At 51.2% G+C, this 19771-nt stretch overlaps 1 protein-coding gene across 2 annotated transcripts in view; it reads right to left on the bottom strand.

The window, feature by feature from the left end:
- The window catches only part of LOC140410140 (centromere protein Q-like), a 70563-nt gene extending 52063 nt beyond the window's left edge, over positions 1-18500 (bottom strand). Inside the window, exon 1 of one of the 2 annotated variants that reach the window (XM_072498093.1) lies at positions 18371-18500. The gene's annotated coding sequence lies outside the window, so the exon portion shown is untranslated. Of the gene's footprint in view, positions 1-18287; positions 18307-18370 lie in introns of those variants that run through there. The other variant, XM_072498096.1, reaches the window with a different exon arrangement.
- Positions 18501-19771: the final 1271 nt, after the last annotated feature.

The raw sequence follows: 19771 nt of genomic DNA, 5'->3' as shown, positions 1-19771 counted from the left end.
CGCAATGTTCCCATACCTACATTCGCTAGGCAATGGATCAGCAGGATCAATATCACTTTGCAACAATGCAGGCACAGCGAGATTAAAGTCCCTCTGTAGCACAGTATTCTGTGATCCTGTGTCTTCTGGCCAAGGAGCAGTCTCACGCGGTTGCAGTCTTGGTCTGTTCAGATCTGCACCCAATAATGGAGAATTATCAATTTGAAAATCTCTTTGCAACCCAATGTTCTGAGGAAGAGAGATTTGTGGCCAAACAATATATTCACTCTGATGCTCTCTCTGCAGCACTATGTTACTGGGAATAGATAGCCCACATGTATTCGGGAATGAAGATTCACCTTGTGGCACAATACTACTACTACTATGCTGAGTTAGCCTTGGTATAAGAGCTACATTACTTGACACATCACTTTGAGGCCATGGATAATTCCGCAAGCTTGTAACCTGCCTCTGACCTCCTCTTGGTAATGCAATACATTTATTTGACAGATGTCTGCTGAAAACATTGATATCGCGCTCAGGGTATCTCCGCAATGGATGGATATCTCGCTGAGGATATCTTCGTGACTCAAATGCCAGACCATTTTGTTGTGGTGGCCATAACCCACGCTGGTTCCAACCTGACAGTCCTAAAGCCCTTGCATTAAAATTGCTTTGGTTATATGCTCCTGGTCGACAATGCAAAGGGCCACAAAATGCCTTTGCAACAATGCTCTTCCTAACACAAGCTGTGTTTTTAAAAGCAGCCTTCTTTTTGCACTGGCATGATGCTCGGCCACGTGGAGATGCAACAGTCTTTTTCTTACAAGGCGCTTTTGCACCAACAGATTGTCGATTAATCCGTGCTTTTAAAATGGTCTGTGGTTGACGAGTTGCTCTGAAACGAACACGTGCTCGGCATGGTGAAGTTTTCACTTGCGAACGAACTCGCTGACCTTGTTGACGTGTTCTTCTCAAATGTATCTTTTTGTTTGGTGCTTTTGTGCTAGCAGCCTTACGCTTACAAGCCGCTTTCTTAAGAGCACCCTTCTGACTGACCGGCGTTCGTTTAAGAGTAGCCCTTAGTCTTGTCTTGGCAGCCCGTTGCCGAGTAGATGCTCTCGCACATACAGTACCTTGTCGACGAGATGCCCTTGCACCAGCAGCCGGTTTGCGTCGGAGGGTTCTTGCAGTTTGTCTCCGTTGTGCAGCTCTTGCTCGGGCTGCCCCTTGTGGACATGGTGGCCTGCCGCAGGTCCCCCTGTGCCTGCACACATACCTCGCTGTTACTTTTGGTCGGCGTCGCCTTTTAGCGCCACATGGCGCTCTTGCGCCTGTAGTCCGTCGCAACTTCGCCACTCTGCTGTTGAAGGTCTCAGTTACACCTCTTGCCAGCTAAAGAATCACCTACACCACCTTTAGCTTACGGGTTAGTCAGCAGCAGGAGGAATGGGGTTGAGGGAGTTCTCCCATTCACTGGGCTATTGGAAGGAGGTTGGTTACATTGCTCACAATCACAATTAACCTGGTGTCTTGCTAGCCTCTTGTTGATGGAGCTTCAGTCCTGCAGCTACGTCTCTCTCTCTCTGGATGGAGCCCTCTCAGTCACGCTAACGCACTTGGAGGCTGTTCCGCTCCTTCTTTGTTCTCTTATTGACAAGCGGGTATGCTTACCTGTCAGGATTAGGAATTTGACTGAAAACTTTTGTCAAATTGCTAAACCTGGAAGGAGTGGTGGGGGGGGCGGGCAAAGTCTCAGATCACATTGCCTTCCTTCGGCATTTCTGATGCCAACTTTGGGCTCTGGTCGAACGTGGTCTCGACCCCGAGTCTGTCAATTCTTCGTGATGCTAAGCTGGCCGAGCTGTTGTTGGTGGGGAGGAGGGGGGGGGAGATGAAAGAAGGGGGGGGGGGTGAGGGCTGGCAGTAGGGAGTGCAGAGGGGGGACTTGGCCTGTCAGATAACAATCTTTGGAGACGCCGGCCTGAAGGGGCGAGGCGGTCGGGGATTAAAAGTAAAAATGAAACGGCTTGAGAAGCCCAGTCACACGCCACTATCTCGCCGTGGCATGGCGGCGATCGACACGGCGGCCCCCTCCCTCGCTCACGCGGCGTCACCCTGGGGCGGCGGTCTTCCAGCCGTCAGCCTCGCCATCCGTCCTCTCCTTCCTCCAGACCGAAACCGCCCTCTGCTGGGAGTTATTTTTTTTCCTGAAGGTGAGCAGGGCCCAGTTTCCCTCCCCCTCCCCTCTTGGTTTCAAGCAGTCCACCCCGAACAGCTGCAGCAGAAGAGAAAGACCGGCGCACTGCCCCCCCAGCCCCCTCCTCACAAACAGACACTCGCAACCATCGGAAGCTCGAATCAACACATTTTAATTCAATGGGCGAACGGTCGCTTCCAACCGTCGTCGCCCGAACGGCGGTTGGAAACTGGCGGCGTGACGGGGAGGCACGCGCTGGGGTGGGAGGCGGCGCACGCGCAGGAGGTGGAGAGGGGGGGGGAGGTGCCGGCCAGACGCAGGCCCAGGAGGCGGGGTTGCCGCCCAGACGCGCGCGCGCAGGGGGTGGGGGAGAGGGGAGGGGCAGACGCAAGCGCAGGAGGAGGGTTGCCGGCCAGACGCTCGCGCAGATCGTGGGGGGAGGGGTTGGGGGGGGGTGCTCCCGGCCTGACGCTTGCGCAGGAGGAGGGGTTGCCGGACTGACGCACGCGCAGGAGGGGGGGAGGGGGTTTGGGGAGTGTTCTCGGCCTGACGCTTGCGCAGGAGGAGGGGTTGCCGGCCAGACGCACGCGCAGGAAGGGGAGGCGCGCGGTGATGAGCTGCCCACGCAGCACGAGACCCCGCCCAAGTCACCCACCCAACTGTCAAACCGAGCGGGGCGCCTCGAGACCGACAGGTCACCCGCGCCCGAAGCAGAGGGAACGAAAGTGGAGAGCGGGCCCTTTGAAACCGTCCGCCCGAGTGGGCGTGGCCCTCCCCTCCCCTCCCCCACCACTATCAAATGGGTCTTTGCTGGCCAGATCCTCACTGTGGACAAGCTGGGCTGAGGGACTTCTAATGACCTCCTCCTCATCCCCAACCACCAATTAAATAATTACAAATTAATTAACACCAGACAAGAAACATGAAAGGAGATGAGGAGAAATGCACACAGCCATTTGGCCCATCGTCCCGTGCCAGGTTGCACCCCGGCCGCCACATTTCCTTGCCGCCCATTCATGCCAACCTGCGGAATGGGGGCAGGGTGGACCCGGCCATTCGGCCCCTCCAGCCGGCTCACTCCGCCCCCACCGCCAGCCTCCCCCGGAAAACAGAATTGGCAGTCACGCCGATTTGGCCGAGGGGGAAACCGCGTTTTGCGGACTTGCGAAGAGCTCGCAGAGAGGGTCGACGGGGGGTGACGCCGCGGATGTGGTGCGCGTGGACTTTCAAGAGACGTCCGACGCAGTGCCACGCGAGGCTAGTGAGAAAAGCTCACGGGGGTGAAAGGGTCAGTGGCAACGTGGATACAAAATTGGCGGAATAATAGGGATTGCGGTCAATGGCTATTTTTCAGGCTGAAGGAAGGTTTTCATAGATAATTTTCATAGAATTTACAGTGCAGAAGGAGGCCATTCGGCCCATCGAGCCCACACCGGCTCTTGGAAAGAGCACCTTACCCAAGGTCCACACCTCCACCCTATCCCCAAAACCCAGTAATCCCACCCAACACGAAGGGCAATTTTGGACACTAAGGGCAATTTATCGCGGCCAATTCACCTAACCGGCCCATCTTTGGACTGTGGGAGGAAACCGGAGGACCCCACGCACACACGGGGAGGATGTGCAGACTGCCCACAGGCAGTGACCCAAGCCGGAACCGAACCTGGGACCCTGGAGCTGTGAAGCAGTTGTGCTATCCACAATGCTACCGTGCTGCCCTTGTAGTGGTGTTCCCCAGGGGTCGGTATTGGGAACCTTCTCCTGATTATTTTTTTTTTTAAGATACAAGATCCTGGTGTGCAGGTGACAGTTTCAAAGTTTGCAGATGGTGCAAAATCGGGAAGTACAGTAAATTGAAGATGAAGGTGTTGAACTTCATAAGGACATAGACAGGTTGGTGGAGTGGGCAGATAATGTTTAGTGCAGAGAAGTGTGAGATGGTTCATTTTGCTAGCAAAAACATGGAGAGACCAGACAAGATAAGCGGTAGAATGCTTCAGGGGCGGGAGCAGAGGGACCTCGCTGTATTTGTGCACAGAGCATTGACGGCGGCAGGACAGGTGGGGAGAGCAGTGAATGAAGCAGATAGTATCTGGGATTTATTAATGGGGATATAGAGCAAGGGGGTTATTCTGAACTTAAACAAGGCACTAGTTAGACCCCAGCTGAAGTGGGGTCCCTTCTGGGAGCCACACTACAGGAAGGATGTGAACACGTTGGAGCGAGTGTGGAAGAGGTTCACAAGACTGGTTCCAGGGATGAGAAACTTCTGTTATGAGGATAGATTGGAGAGGTTGGGACTCTTCCCCTTGGAGGCTCAGAGATGTTCAAAATCATAAGGGGGCTGGACCGAGTCGATGGGGTAAAATGTTCTCTCTCGTCAAAGGATCCAGGACGAGAGGGCACAGATTGAAGTGATTTACAAACAATCAAATGGGATGTGAGAAAAAACCTTTTCACACAGCGAGCGGTTCGAGTCAGGAATGCACTGTCTGGAAGTGTGGGCGGAGGCAGCTTCACTCGAGGGACTTAAGAGGGTTTTAGGTGATTATTTGAATGGAAACAATGTGTAGGATACGGGGAAAAGGCTGGGGATTGGCACAAAGTCATTTTGGGGGCAGCTGCAGACACAATGGGCCAAATGATCCTCCTTCTGTGCCATAACATTTGTGATACTGTGAAGATCATGATTGATCTTCAGAAAATACGGAGGCATGGGATTCAGGGTGATTTAGCAGTTTGGATCAGAAATTGGCGAGCTGGAAGAAGACAAAGGGTGGTGGTTGATGGGAAATGTTCAGACTGGAGTCCAGTTACTAGTGGTGTACCACAAGGATCTGTTTTAGGGCCACTGCCGTTTGTCATTTTTATAAATGACCTGGAGGAGGGCGTAGAAGGATGGGTGAGTAAATTTGCAGATGACACTAAAGTCGGTGGAGTTGTGGACAGTGCGGAAGGATGTTACAAGTTACAGAGGGACATAGATAAGCTGCAGCGCTGGGTTGAGAGGCGGCAAATGGAGTTTAATGCAGAAAAGTGTGAGGTGATTCATTTTGGAAGGAATAACAGGAAGACCGAGTACTGGGCTAATGGTAAGATTCTTGGCAGTGTGGATGAGCAGAGAGATCTCGGTGTCCATGTACATAGATCCATGAAAGTTGCCACCCAGGTTGAGAGGGTTGTTAAGAAGGTGTACGGTGTGTTAGCTGTTATTGGTAGAGGGATTGAGTTTCGGAGCCATGAGGTCATGTTGCAGCTGTACAAAACTCTGGTGCGGCCGCATTTGGAGTATTGCGTGCAATTCTGGTCGCCGCATTATAGGAAGGATGTGCAAGCATTGGAAAGGGTGCAGAGGAGATTTACCAGAACGTTGCCTGGTATGGAGGGAAGATCTTATGAGGAAAGGCTGAGGGACCTGAGGCTGTTTTCGTTAGAGAGAAGGTTAAGAGGTGAATTAATTGAGGCATACAAGATGATCAGAGGATTGGATAGGGTGGACAGTGAGAGCCTTTTTCCTCGGATGGTGATGTCTAGCACGAGGGGACATAGCTTTAAATTAAGGGGAGATAGATATAAGACAGATGTCAGAGGTAGGTTCTTTACTCAGAGAGTAGTAAGGGTGTGGAATGCCCTGCCTGCAACAGTAGTGGACTCGCCAACACTAAGGGCATTCAAATGGTCATTGGATAGACATATGGACGATAAGGGAATAGTGTAGATGGGCTTCAGAGTGGTTTCACAGGTCGGCGCAACATCGAGGGCCGAAGGGCCTGTACTGCGCTGTAATGTTCTATGTTGTATAATCTGTGTTTCGAATTCCACATTCCCATCTACCCCGATAACATTTGATCCCCTTGCCCATATATGAATCCACCCACCTCCACTTAAAATATTCAATGAAGCCCAACTCCACTGTCTTCTGAGGCAGAGAGTTCCAAAGTCATGCAACACTCAGAGGATAAATATCTCCTCACCTTTGTCCCGTAAGGACGAACCCTAATTTTACGAGTGTCCCCTCATTTCGGACTCGCCCACAAGAGGAAACATGCTTTCCACGTCCACCTTGTCAACACCGTTCAGGATTTTATAAACCTCAATCAAGTCCGTCGTCACTCTTCTAAACTCCAGTGGGAACAAGCCCAGTCGGGGGGTCCCGGCGGGATGGAGTGGCGGGAACCCCTCCGGCGTCGGGCCGCCTCAAAGGTGCGGATTTCTCCACAACTTTCGGTGCCAAGCCCTCACCTTTAGGTGCTAGGCCCGCGCCGGAGTGGTTGCCGTCCCCCCGGCTGGCGTGGAAGGCCTTTGCCGCCATGCCAGTTGGGGCCGAAGGGACTCCGCCGGCCGGCGGAAGTCCGCGCATGCGAGGGAGCGTCAGCGGCTGCTGACATCATCCCCGTGCATGCGCGGGGGGGGGGGACACCTACGCATCAGCCATCGCGGAGACCTACACGACCGATGCGCAGTAAAAGAGTGCCCCCACGGCACAGGCCCGCAGCGGGGACTTCGGCCCATCGCGGGCCGGAGAATCGCCGGGGGGGAGGGGGGGGGGCCACGCCGACCGGGGCGGCACGATTCCCGCCCCCGTCGAATCTCCGGTGCCGGAGAATTCGACGGCCGGCAGATTTCCTTGCCTGAAGTACATTAGTGAACCAGATGGGGTTTGGACTGTAGTTTCATTGTCATGCGGGCTGGTTTAGCTCAGTGGGCTGGACGGCTGGTTCATGACGCACAGCGAGGCCAGCAGCGTGGGTTTGATTCCTGTCCCGGCTGAGGCCTTCTCAACCTGGTCCCTCGCCTGAGGTGTGGTGATCCTCAGGTTAAACCATCACCCCCTCAAAGCAGCTTCGGGCCATCTGATTCTAATGCTGTCAGACACCCAGGGATTGTGGCCTGCCCGTCCGCAACAGCTATGGAGGAAAAAGGCAGCATAGTGGCCACATCGCAGGACTTGTAATCCAGAGGCCCAGGCTATTTCTCCAGAGGACAAGGGTTCAAACCCCATCAGGGAAACTGGTGGAACTTAAATTGAATTGCTAAATCTGAAATTGAACAGCTCGTCTCTGCAACGGTGAATCCAACAATCGTCATCAGTTGTTGTAAAAACCCAACTGGTTCACTAATGTCCCTTTAGGGAGGGAGATCTGTCCTTACCCCGGACTGGCGACTCCAGATCCCACACAGCGATGCGGTTGACTGCTAACTACATCAGAAGTAGGAGCAGGAGTAGGCCATTTGGGCAGCACAGTGGTTAGCACTGTTGCTGCACAGCGCCAGGGTCCCAGGTTCGATTCCGGCTTGGGTCGCTGTCTGTGCGGAGTCTGCACGTTCTCCCCGTGTCTGCGTGGGTTTCCTCCGGGTGCTCCGGTTTCCTCCCACACGCCAAAGATTTAGGTGGATTGGCCATGCTAAACTGCCCTTATTGTCCAATAAGGTTAAGTGGGGTTACTAGGGTTACGGGGATAAGGTGGAGGTGTGGTGCTTAATTGGGGTGCTCTTTCCAAGGGCTGGTGCAGGCCCGATGGGCCGAATGGCCTCCTTCTGCACTGCAAATTCTATGTAATCTGGTCCCTCGTACCTGCTCCGCCATTCAATGAGATCATGGCTGATCTTTTTGTGGACTCAGATCCACTTACTACCTGCTCACCATAACCCTTAATTCCTTTACTGTTCAAAAATCTATCTATCTTTACCTTAAAAACATTCAGCGAGGTACCCTCAACTGCTTCACTGGGCAGGGAATTCCACAGATTCACAATCCTTTGGGTGAAGAGGTTCCTCTTCAACTCAGTTCTAAATCTGCTCCCACTTATTTTGCAGCTATACCCCCTAGTTTTAGTTTCAACTACGTGGAAAGCTCCCTACTTCTATCTATTCCCTTCAGAACTTGATATGTTTCTATAAGATCCCCCTCTCATTCTTCCAAATTCCAATGAACATAGTCCCAGTCTACTCAGTCTCTCCTCATATCCCAATCCTCTCAACTCCGGAATCAACCGAGTGAATCTCCTCTGCATCCCTTCCAGTGCCAGTACAGCCTTTCTCAAGTAAGGAGACCAAAACTGTACAGAGTACTCCAGGTGTGGCCTCACCAGCAACCTGTACAGCTGCAACATAACAACATAACTCCATCCCTCTCGCAATGGAGGACAAAATTCCATTTGCCTTCTTAATTACCTGCTGCACCTGCAAACCAACTTTTTGCAATTCATCCACAAGGATACCCAGGTCTCTCTGCACGGCAGCGTACTGTAATTTTTTTTACCAGTTAAATATTATTGCCACCAAAATGGATGATCTCGCATTTACCAACATTGAACTCCATCTGCCGGACCCTTGCCCACTCAGTAAAACTATCTATATATCTTTCAGTGTCCTCTGCACACTTTGCTCTACCACTCTTCTGAGTTCATCTGTGAACTTTGACACAGTGCACTTAGTCCCCAACTCAAATCATCTGTGTAAATTGTAAACAGTTGTGGTCCCAACACTGAGGCACGCCACTAGCCACTGATTGTCAACCAGAGAAACACCCATTTATCCCCACTGTCCGCCAAATTTGCCAAGCAAGCAACTCAAGGGCAATAAGGGATGGAACAAAAGAGATTGGAAAATATTCGCAAAAGCCCTGGCTAAGCGTAACTTCATTGCAGTGTTAATGTAAGCCTACTTGTGATCCTAATAAAGGTTATTATTTTTATGATAGGCTTTGTTCAGGGTAGACAACTAACTGCGAACGTCAAACGACTGCTGAAGGTGATAATGACTCTATCCGGGGAGGGAACACCAGAGGTGGCCGTCTCCCTGGACGCAGGAAAGGCCTTCGACAGAGTCGAGTGGAAATACCTCTTTTGAGGTACGAGAGCGGTTTGGCTGGGGACAGGATTCACCTCCTGGGTGAAACTCCTGTACAACGCCCCCGAGGCAGGCGTACGGACCAATGCCACCAGCTCCGAATACTTCAAGCTGCACGGAGGCACAAGGCAGGGGACGCCCGCTGTCCCCGCTCTGGTTCGCCCTGGCAATCGAGCCGCTGACGATCGTCCTGAGAGTGGCGAGACGCGGGAAGGGAATCGGGAGAGGAGGCAGAGAGCACAGAGTCTAGCTCTACGCGCTGACTTGCTCCTCTACATCTCGGACCCGCAAAGCGGAATGAACGGAATCATGAAACTCCTGGGAGAGTTCGGCGCCTTCTTGGGCTCCAAAGTCATCCTGGGCAAAAAGCGTATTATTCCCAGTGTACCCGAGAGTGGGAGGGCCAGAGCTGGAGGGGCTGCCATTTAAACTAGGCCAAAGTAAGTTCCACTACCTGGGATCCCGATTGCCCAGGACGGGACACGGATCTACAAGTGGAACCTGGCCAGGCTGGCGGAGAAAGTAAAAAGGACCGACTGAGATGGAATGCACTCCCGCGTTCCCTGGCAGGAAGTGTACAGATGATCAAGCTGTACGTACTGCCCAGCTTCCTCTTCAGTCTACATCCCCAAGGCCTTTTTCCATTCAATAGACAAGATGATTATTATGGGGTGGGGGGGGGAAGAATCCGAGAATCCCCAAAACAGTACTACAAAGAAGAAGAAACATGTGGAGGGCCTGGCCCCCCGAACTTGTAATACTACCGCTGGGCAGCCACGGTCGAAGGAGCGAGGGGATGGGTGAAGGAGCCAGACACGGAATGGGTGAGGATGGAGGAGAACTCCTGTACAGGAATAGCACTCCGGGCCCCAACCACGGCAGCGCTCCCAGCCCTGCCAGCAAAACACACAGCAAGCCCAGTGCTGAGAATTTGGAACCAAATGAGGCAGCATTTCGGTCCGGAAGAAGTGTCCATCATGGCCCCCATCTGCGGCAACCATACGTTTGCACCAGCCTTGCTCAACGCCACCTTTAAGAGGAGGAAATATGACCAGGAGGGAGCGGGGGCGGGTGGGGGGGGGTTGGACACTGACGGTTAGAACGTTTACACGGAAGACAGACGAGCAACCTTGGAGCAACTTGCAGAGAGACTGGAATGACCAATTGGGAACGAACTCCAACATCTACAGGCCAAAACTTTTCTTCGCAAGGAGATGACAGCTTACTCATGGACCTCGAAAAGCAATCAGGAGGAGTTACTGGACGCGGACGGTCTGGGAGAGGAAACTGGGATCCTTGAAGGACGCTCCCCACTGGACGCGACACGGGGAATATGGGAGGAGGAGCTCGAGATGGAAACAGGGTGGGGACTCTGGAGCGAACCACTGTGCAGGGCCAACTCCACATGTGCAAGGCTCAGCCTCATGCAGTTTGAAAGTGGTGCGCAGAGCTCACCTGACCAGAACCCGAATGAGCAGGCTCTTCCCCGGAGGTGGTGGACAAATGTGAGCGGTGCCAAGGAGGCCCGGCCAACCAGGCCCACATGTTCTGGGCCTGCCCCAGGCTTGTCGGGTACCGGACAACCTTCTTCGAGGCAACGTCCAAGGTTGTGGGGGTTGAGGGTCGAGCCACGCCCGAGCGTCCTGGTGACGGGCCGACCAGAACTATTCATGGGGGGGGGGGGAAGAGGGCCGAGGCCCTTGCCGAGGACACACGAGAGCCAACGGGACCGCAGGGAACGGGAGACTAGAGAACGAGAGAGAGAGAGAGAGGCCGGAAAACGGCCAATACAGAGGCCAGGGGGCCGATAACAAGGCCACAAGAAAAGGAGCCCCCAGGGAAATGCCAAAAACAGGACAGGGGGAGGGAGAAGAGAGGGGGGAGAGTGGAGGGAAGGGAAGGACACCTCGCATGTAAATAGCAGATAACTGCCCATTGTACCGTAAGGGACCCAGGAAAGGACCCTGAAACAACCAATTAAGCGGGATGGGAAAATGACCGGAACATTGTAACCAACGCATTTATCCTTACTGAATGTAGAGTGCATGAAATGTAAAAACTTCAATAAAAACATTTTAAAAATGGATTCTTACACTGTTCCCCAATGACAGATGTTAGACGAACTGGCCTGATATTTCCCGCTTTCAGTCTCCCCCTATTCTTGAATAGAGGGGTTATATCTGCCATTGTTCAATCCACTGGGATCTTTCCAGAATGTTGGAAATGTTGGAAGATTACCACCAATGCATCCACTACCTCTGTAGTACAAAGAAATGTACAGCACAGGAACAGGCCCTTCGGCCCTCCAAGCCCGTGCCGACCATGCTGCCCGACTAAACTACAATCTTCTACACTTCCTGGGTCCGTATCCCTCTATTCCCATCCTATTCATGTATTGGTCAAGATGCCCCTTAAATGTCACTATCGTCCCTGCTTCCACCACCTCCTCCGGCAGCGAGTTCCAGGCACCCACTACCCTCTGTGTAAAAAGCTTGCCTCGTACATCTCCTCTAAACCTTGCCCCTCTCACCTTAAACCTATGCCCCCTAGTAATTGACCCCTCTACCCTGGGGAAAAGCCTCTGACTATCCACTCTGTCTATGCCCCTCATAATTTTGTAGACCTCTATCAGGTCGCCCCTCAACCGCTTCGTTCCAGTGAGAACAAAGCAAGTTTATTCAACCGCTCCTCATAGCTAATGCCCTCCATACCAGGCAACATCCTGATAAATCGCTTCTGCATCCTCTCTAAAGCCTCCACATCCTTCTGGTAGTGAGGTGACCAGAATTGAACACTATACTCCAAGTGTGGTCTAACTGAGGTTCTATACAGCTGCAACATGACTTGCCAATTCTTATACTCAATGCCCCGGCCAATGAAGGCAAGCAAGCCGTATGCCTTCGTGACTACCTTCGCCGCCTGTGTTGCCCCTTTCAGTGAGCTGTGGACCTGTACACCTAGATCTCTCTGACTTTCAATACTCTTGAGGGTTCTACCATTCACTGTATATTATCATAGATTATCATAGAATTTACAGTGCAGAAGGAGGCCATTCGGCCCATCGAGTCTGCACTGGCTCTTGGAAAGAGCACCCTACCCAAGGTCAACACCGCCACCCTATCCCCATAACCCAGTAACCCCACCCAACACTAAGGGCAGTTTTGGACACTCAGGGCAACTTAGCATGGCCAATCCATCTAACCTGCACATCTTTGGACTGTGGGAGGAAACCAGAGCACCCGGAGGAAACCCACGCACACACGGGGAGGACGTGCAGACTCCGCACAGACAGTGACCCAAGCTGAAATCGAACCTGGGACCCTGGAGCTGTGAAGCAATTGTGCTATCCACAAGGCTACCGTGCTGCCCAAGTTATTTCAATATTCCCTACCTGCATTCCAAAAATGCATTACCTCACATTTGTCCGGATTAAACTCCATCTGCCATCTCTCCGCCCAAGTCTCCAGACAATCTAAATCCTGCTGTATCCTCTGACAGTCCTCATCGCTATCCCCAATTCCACCAACCTTTGTGTCGTCTGCAAACTTACTAATCAGACCAGTTACATTTTCCTCCAAATCATTTATATATACTACAAAGAGCAAAGGTCCCAGCACTGATCCCTGTGGAACACCACTGGTCACAGCCCTCCAACCAGAAAAGCACCCTTCCATTGCTACTCTCTGCCTTCTATGACCGAGCCAGTTATTTCAATACCCTGGGCTGCAGGTCATCGGGCCCAGACGACATGTTAGCCTTCAGTCTTGTTAGGTTTCCTCAAACATTTTCCCCAGTGAACAAAAATACAAAGAACAGCATAGGAACACGCCCTTCGGCCCTCCAAACCTGCGTCGATCATGATGCCAGTCTAAATTGAAACCTTCTCCACTTCCGGGCTCCTTATCCCATATTCCCATCCTATTCACGGTAGCACAATGATTAGCACTATTCACAGCGCCAGGGAACCAGGTTCGATTCCCGGTGGGTCACCGTGAGGAGTCTGCACATTCTCCCTGTTTTCTGTGTGGTTTTCCTCCGGGTGCTCCGGTTTCCTCCCACAAGCCCTGAAAGACATGCTGTTCGGTAATTTGGACATTCTGAATTCTCCCTCCGTGTACCCGAACAGGCGCCGGAGTCTGGTGACTAGGGGATTTTCACAGTAACTTCATTGCAGTGTTAATGTCAGCCTACTTGTGAGACCAAGATTATTATTCATGTATTCGTCAAGACGTCTCCTCAACGTCACTATCGTATCTGCATTCACCACCTCTCCCGGCACCCACCACCCTCTGTGTAAAAAAAACTTCCCTCGCACATCTCCTGTAAACTTTGCCCCTCACACCGTAAACCTATGTTCCCTAGTAATTGACTCTTCCACTTCTGACTATCCACTCTGTCCGTGCCCCTCATAATTTTGTAGACCTCTATCAAGTCGCCCCTCAACCTCCGTCGTTCCAGTGAGAACAAACTGGGTTTATCCTACCTCTCTACAGAACGATTGGGAATGTTTTTAGTTCCACGTCTCGATTCTGCTGTTCTTTGGATGCTTTTTGTGTCTGGTCCTGTGAAGAGGGAAACTAAATACTTGTTCAAAGTCTCCGCTAATTCCTCATTTCCCATTGTTTATTCCCCAGTCCTTTCCTCCAATCCAGCTCCTTTTTATATATTTCGGGAAGATTTTACCGATTATATTTCTTGCTAGTTTTCCCCCGTGCTCTCATTCTTTTAAACTATCCTCCGTGGGTTTGCAAAAAAAGTTCCCAGTGGTTAGCACTGCTGCCTCACGGCGCCAAGGCCCAGGGTTCGATCCTGGCCCTGGGTCACTGTCCGCGTGGAGTCCGAATGTCCTCAGCTAGTCACGGATGCTGGATTCTCCTTGCCGAGTCTTTCTCAATGGAATATATATCTTGTTGGGAGTTACAAAAAAAAAAGCCTTAAATCTCTGCCATTGGTTTTTTGCCTGTTAATCTGATTTCACCATCCTTTTCAGGTGTTCATTAACTGGTAATTTCAGACACAAACTGATCACTCACAATTCTCATCCTCAGACAGCTAAAGTCACAGCCGGCGAGAGGTACCGAAATTGTGGTTGGCGGGCGTAGGGTTTCAAAAGGTGCTGGGATTAGATGAGAACAGAGAGATGGCAGAAGGCAGAGAGTTGGGATAAAAGGTTCTTTTTCGGAATGGCAACCGGTGACGAGTGGTGTCCCGCAGGGTTCAGTGTTGGGGCCACAGCTGTTCTCTTTACATATTAACGATCTAGATGACGGGACTGGGGGCATTCTGGCTAAGTTTGCCGATGCTACAAAGATAGGTGGAGGGACAGGTAGTATGGAGGAGGTGGAGAGGCTGCAGAAAGATTTAGACAGTTTAGGAGAGTGGTCCAAGAAATGGCTGATGAAATTCAACGTGGGCAAGTGCGAGGTCTTGCACTTCGGAAAAAAGAATAGAGGCGTGGACTATTTTCTAAACGGTGACAAAATTCATAATGCTGAAGTGCAAAGGGACTTGGGAGTCCTAGTCCAGGATTCTCTAAAGGTAAACTTGCAGGTTGAGTCCGTAATTAAGAAAGCAAATGCAATGTTGTAATTCATCTCAAGAGGCTTGGAATATAAAAGCAGGGATGTACTTCTGAAGCTTTATAAAGCATTAGTTAGGCCCCATTTAGAATACTGTGAGCAATTTTGGGCCCCACACCTCAGGAAGGACATACTGGCACTGGAGCGGGTCCAGCGGAGATTCACACGGATGATCCCAGGAATGGTAGGCCTAACATACGATGAACGTCTGAGGATCCTGGGATTATATTCATTGGAGTTTAGGAGGTTGAGGGGAGATCTAATAGAAACTTACAAGAAAATGAATGGCTTAGATAGGGTGGATGTAGGGAAGTTGTTTCCATTAGCAGGGGAGACTAGGACCCGGGGGCACAGCCTTAGAATAAAAGGGAGTCACTTTAGAACAGAGATGAGGAGAAATTTCTTCAGCCAGAGAGTGGTGGGTCTGTGGAATTCATTGCCACAGAGGGCGGTGGAGGCCGGGACGTTGAGTGTCTTTAAGACAGAAGTTGATAAATTCTTGCTTTCTCGAGGAATTAAGGGCTATGGAGAGAGAGCGGGTAAATGGAGTTGAAATCAGCCACGATTGAATGGTGGAGTGGACTCGATGGGCCGAATGGCCTTACTTCCGCTCCTATGTCTTATGGTCTTATGGTCTAAGATGGGGATTGTCAAGGCTGGAAGAGATTCGGGATTGTCAAGACTGGAAGAGATTCGATAGGGAGGGGTGCAGGCAATGGAGGAGGTTCGAGGGAGTGAATTGCATCCTCCTGTTCCTGTGTTATAGGTTTAAAGGGCTGAATGGCCTGTTCCTGGGTAACGGGGGACGGCGGGGGGGGGGGGGGGGGGGGGGGGGGTTGAATGGCCTCCTCCTGTTCCTGGTAATCATAATGTTTTTAGTGTCACACGTTGGCTTGCATCAACACTGCAATGAAGTTACTGTGAAAATCCCCTCGTCGCCACATTCCGGCTCCTGTTCGGGTACACGGAGGGAGAATTCAGAATGTCCAATCCACCTAACAGCACGTCTTTCGGGGTTCGTGGGAGGAAACCGGAGCACCCGGAGGAAACCCGCGCAAGACACGGGGAGAACGTGCAGATTCCGCACAGACAGTGACCCGAGCCGGGAATCGAACCCTGGTGCTGTGAAGCAACTGTGCTAACCACTGTGCTACCGTGCCGCCCAGGTAATAGGCTCGAGGGACTCAGTGGCCTCCTCCTGTTTCCCGCCAACAGGCGCGAGGGGCGAAATCATTTGCAGGTTTAGAATATTGTCTGCAAGCTCTTACATTGCGTTTGCAGCAGGGAGTAGCTGAGGGAGGTCAGATTTGGTAGTTTAAAATACACCAGCACTGTTTCTAATCAGGAAAAAGGCTTAATGGAAAGGCTGAATGGGGTGGTGTCATAATCCCAGTTGATGTTATAACTGGACATGAAGGTCTCAGAATGGAAACCTGATTCAAAAGACCATAACTTTTAACATTTAAAAAATAAAACAATGAGGAACAAAGTCACAAGACCGCAAATTAAATTTAACAAGAAAACAATATTCACTAAACATAGAAAAAAATGAACATAATATCCTTTACTGCTCCTTAAATTAACAAATGGACACAGATTTTAAGGTTAACATGGAGTACAAGGGGCGGGATTCTCCGAAATGGAGACAGAGTGTTTGCGCCGTCGTGAACGCCGTCGAGGTTCACGACGGCGCGAAACGGCCCCTATCCCGACCGATTCAGGGCCCGATAATGGGCTAGGAGCGGCGGGGGGAGGGGACACCCGCCATTTTGGGCTGGCCGCTCGGCCCATCTGGGCCTGAGAATAGCAGGGGTGCCGGAGAATCGCCATTTTGGATGTCTCGGGCGATTCTCCGGCCTGCGCCATGCGGAACTCGACGGGGCCGTTCTCGCCGCTTGGGAGAATCGCGGGAGGGCGTCAGACCGGCGTCGCAGGAATATTTGGCGACCCGGGCGATTCTCCGAACCGGTGCGGGAGCGGAGAATCGCCCCCAAGGTACACCCTAAGCTACAGTGGGCTCATTGACATACAAAGTTCCTTTTAAGCACACAATATGACAATGGTCAAATACACACTAAACCGTAAGTTAATGTCTGAAAATGGCTCTTCAGAATCCCACTCAGACGATTGTCATGTAAGAGTTTCCAATATCCACTCCCAAAACAAGCTCTAAAATCTTCTCTCATAACAATGCTTCCCCTTGGTGGTTTGCATGCTGAAATCCAGTCCATGTTTTCCAAATGACTCTTGAACTGAGCTTCTGCTCCACTTTTATCAGTGAATCCAATCCAGGACTTCACAACAACCCCTTTCGGAGATCTTTGTCTTGACTGCAGTCCAACTGCTTTCACTCGCTATTCCCAGACAGTATTAAAATGGCATGAAAAGTTTCATTTACCGCTGAAGTCTGCTGTTCCACTTTTAAATCTAGTTACTGAAACTGTCTCTTTAACTCAGTACACTTTGGAGTGGCACGGTGGTTAGAACGTCTGCCTCACGGCGCCGAGGACCCGGGTTCGATACCGGCCCTGGGTCACTGTCCATGTGGAGTTTGCACATTCTCCCTATGTCTGCGTGGGTCTCACCCCCTACAACCCAAAGACGTGCTTGACGGGTGGATTGGCCATGCTAAATTGCCCCTTAATTGAATTTTTTTTTAATTTAAAACTCCGCACACTTTGTTTACTCTTCCTTGAATTCTTCTGAACAATGCCTTGGACTCTGTTCATTTAACTTCAGTCATGATAAACTTTCTTTCTGTCCAAATTCCTTGGATATCTAGAGGGTAATCACACTAATCACACTACACTAAATTAGATGCAAACATATTATTAAGGAATTAGTTGAGCAAATACATTTCACATCTACACTATTAACTATGCTATTAGTTTAACTATCTCACAACTACTCTTGTCTTTTTCTCTCCATTTATCTTCCAGAGGTCAAGAAGGCATTTGATATTTATATGGTTGCTCTATAGCACCATCTAGTGACTGGAGTAGTAAAATTACATGAACCCTTTATGTGCTTTACAATATCCACATATGGTGACACAGTTCAAATTAAGAACAAAGGCAAGCCCTTCCCTCAGAGATGTGGGTCCTTGTTGCTAAGCATCGCCCCTGCTATTAGTATTTATTCATCATGCCGTAGCCCTCTCTAAGCACAACAGCAACACAGTTGGAAATTAAGCAACCCCAACACATGTCCAGCATGAATCTACCGATAGGTTTTACCCGTCCAGGCACATAAATGTTACCCTTAAAACATTACCTTATTTCTCATGTTTACTAATACAAAAATAAATCATTGAAAATTACATTTCTTTTCCCAACAGTGGTGGGACACTAGTAACAGTCCAAAGAGCAAACAAACTTCTCTTTTTCAAAACAGGACACATTCCGGTGCCCTGTGTTTCGAACTGACAGCTGGTGAGGTCTGAACACGGGCCTGCAGCAGGGGCCTCAATTAGAACAACGCCCCCAGGCTGAGTGCTCCACTCCTGGGGATGCTAACTCTGGGCTCTAGGTTGGACAGATGTGTCCAGACAGATTTTCACAATGAATTGACAACTGATTGGGGGTTCAAACACTGCAGTGTGCTATTTGCACACAATATATCTAAAATAGCACAGAGAGAGAGAGAGAGTGTACAAACTCAGACTGAGACAGACCCACCATCTCGAGACTCCACACATTGTCACAGCAGCTTCTGGGAACATGGTTCGAAACGTAAAGGAGGGTCGAGAGCAGAGACTTACCTTCCTGCCACAATTCAGCCCTGTTTCTCTGTCTTTCCCTCCGTCAGCTGCACAGCCGAGACAGATCAGGCCTCCACAGCCCCACACAGTGGCCAGGAGAGTTTGAACCGAACAGGAAGAAATCCCCAACAACAACAACAACAGCTTGCATTCACACAGCACCTTCAGCACAGAGAAAATGTCCCACGGTGGGGGAACGACCAACAGCAGCGAGGGACCGTGCCACCTGGAGGAAATGCGAGCCCGGAGCTTTGTCCATGACTTAACTTTTGAAGGAGAATCCGAAAGCAGGAGAGGTTTAGACAGGAAATTCCAGAATGTGAGGCCCCGACATTGAAAGACAGGGCAACGATCAGCGGAGCGGCCATCGAATTGGAGGAGGAGTGTCTAGGTGCAGGAGGGTTGTTGGGGATGCAGGTGGATATAGCAATGGGCAGGGTTGCAGAAAATTGAGGAGGTTACAGAGATAGGGAGGGGAGTAGGGGCTGGAGGAGGTTACATAGATAGGGAGGGTTGTAGGGGCTGGAGGAGGTTACATAGATAGGGAGGGTGTATGGGCTGGAGGAGGTTACAGAGATAGGGAGGGCTGTAGGGGCTGGAGGAGGTCACAGAGATAGGGAGGGTTGTAGGGGCTGGAGGAGGTTACATAGATAGGGAGGGTTGTAGGGGCTGGAGGAGGTCACAGAGATAGGGAGGGGTGTAGGGGCTGGAGGAGGTCACAGAGATAGGGAGGGTTGTAGGGGCTGGAGGAGGTTACAGAGATAGGGAGGGTTGTAGGGGCTGGAGGAGGTTACATAGATAGGGAGGGGTGTAGGGGCTGGAGGAGGTTACAGAGATAGGGAGGGTTGTAGGGGCTGGAGGAGGATACAGAGATAGGGAGGGTTGTAGGGGCTGGAGGAGGTCACAGAGATAGGGAGGGTTGTAGGGGCTGGAGCAGTTCACAGAGATAGGGAGGGTTGTAGGGGCTGGAGGAGGTTACAGAGAGAGGGAGGGTTGTAGGGGCTGGAGGAGGTCACAGAGATAGGGAGGGTTGTAGGGGCTGGAGGAGGTCACAGGAATAGGGGGTGTTGTAGGGGCTGGAGGAGGTTACAGAGATAGGGAGGGTTGTAGGGGCTGGAGGAGGATACAGAGATAGGGAGGGTTGTAGGGGCTGGAGGAGGTCACAGAGATAGGGAGGGTTTTAGGGGCTGGAGCAGTTCACAGAGATAGGGAGGGTTGTAGGGGCTGGAGGAGGTTACAGAGAAAGGGAGGGGGTGTAGGGGCTTGAGGGGGTTACAGAGATAGGGAGGTTTGTAGGGACTGGAACTAGGGAGCCAAATTGCAGCAGGGGTTAGCCAGCAGATTGAGAGCATTAACAATCCCAGAATAATGGACGATTGATTGAGTTGCGATTTGGATCGT

Source organism: Scyliorhinus torazame, chromosome 4 (genome assembly GCF_047496885.1).
Source record: "Scyliorhinus torazame isolate Kashiwa2021f chromosome 4, sScyTor2.1, whole genome shotgun sequence".
Classification (NCBI taxonomy): domain Eukaryota; kingdom Metazoa; phylum Chordata; class Chondrichthyes; order Carcharhiniformes; family Scyliorhinidae; genus Scyliorhinus; species Scyliorhinus torazame.
This window is presented reverse-complemented; position numbering and strand designations above follow the sequence as displayed.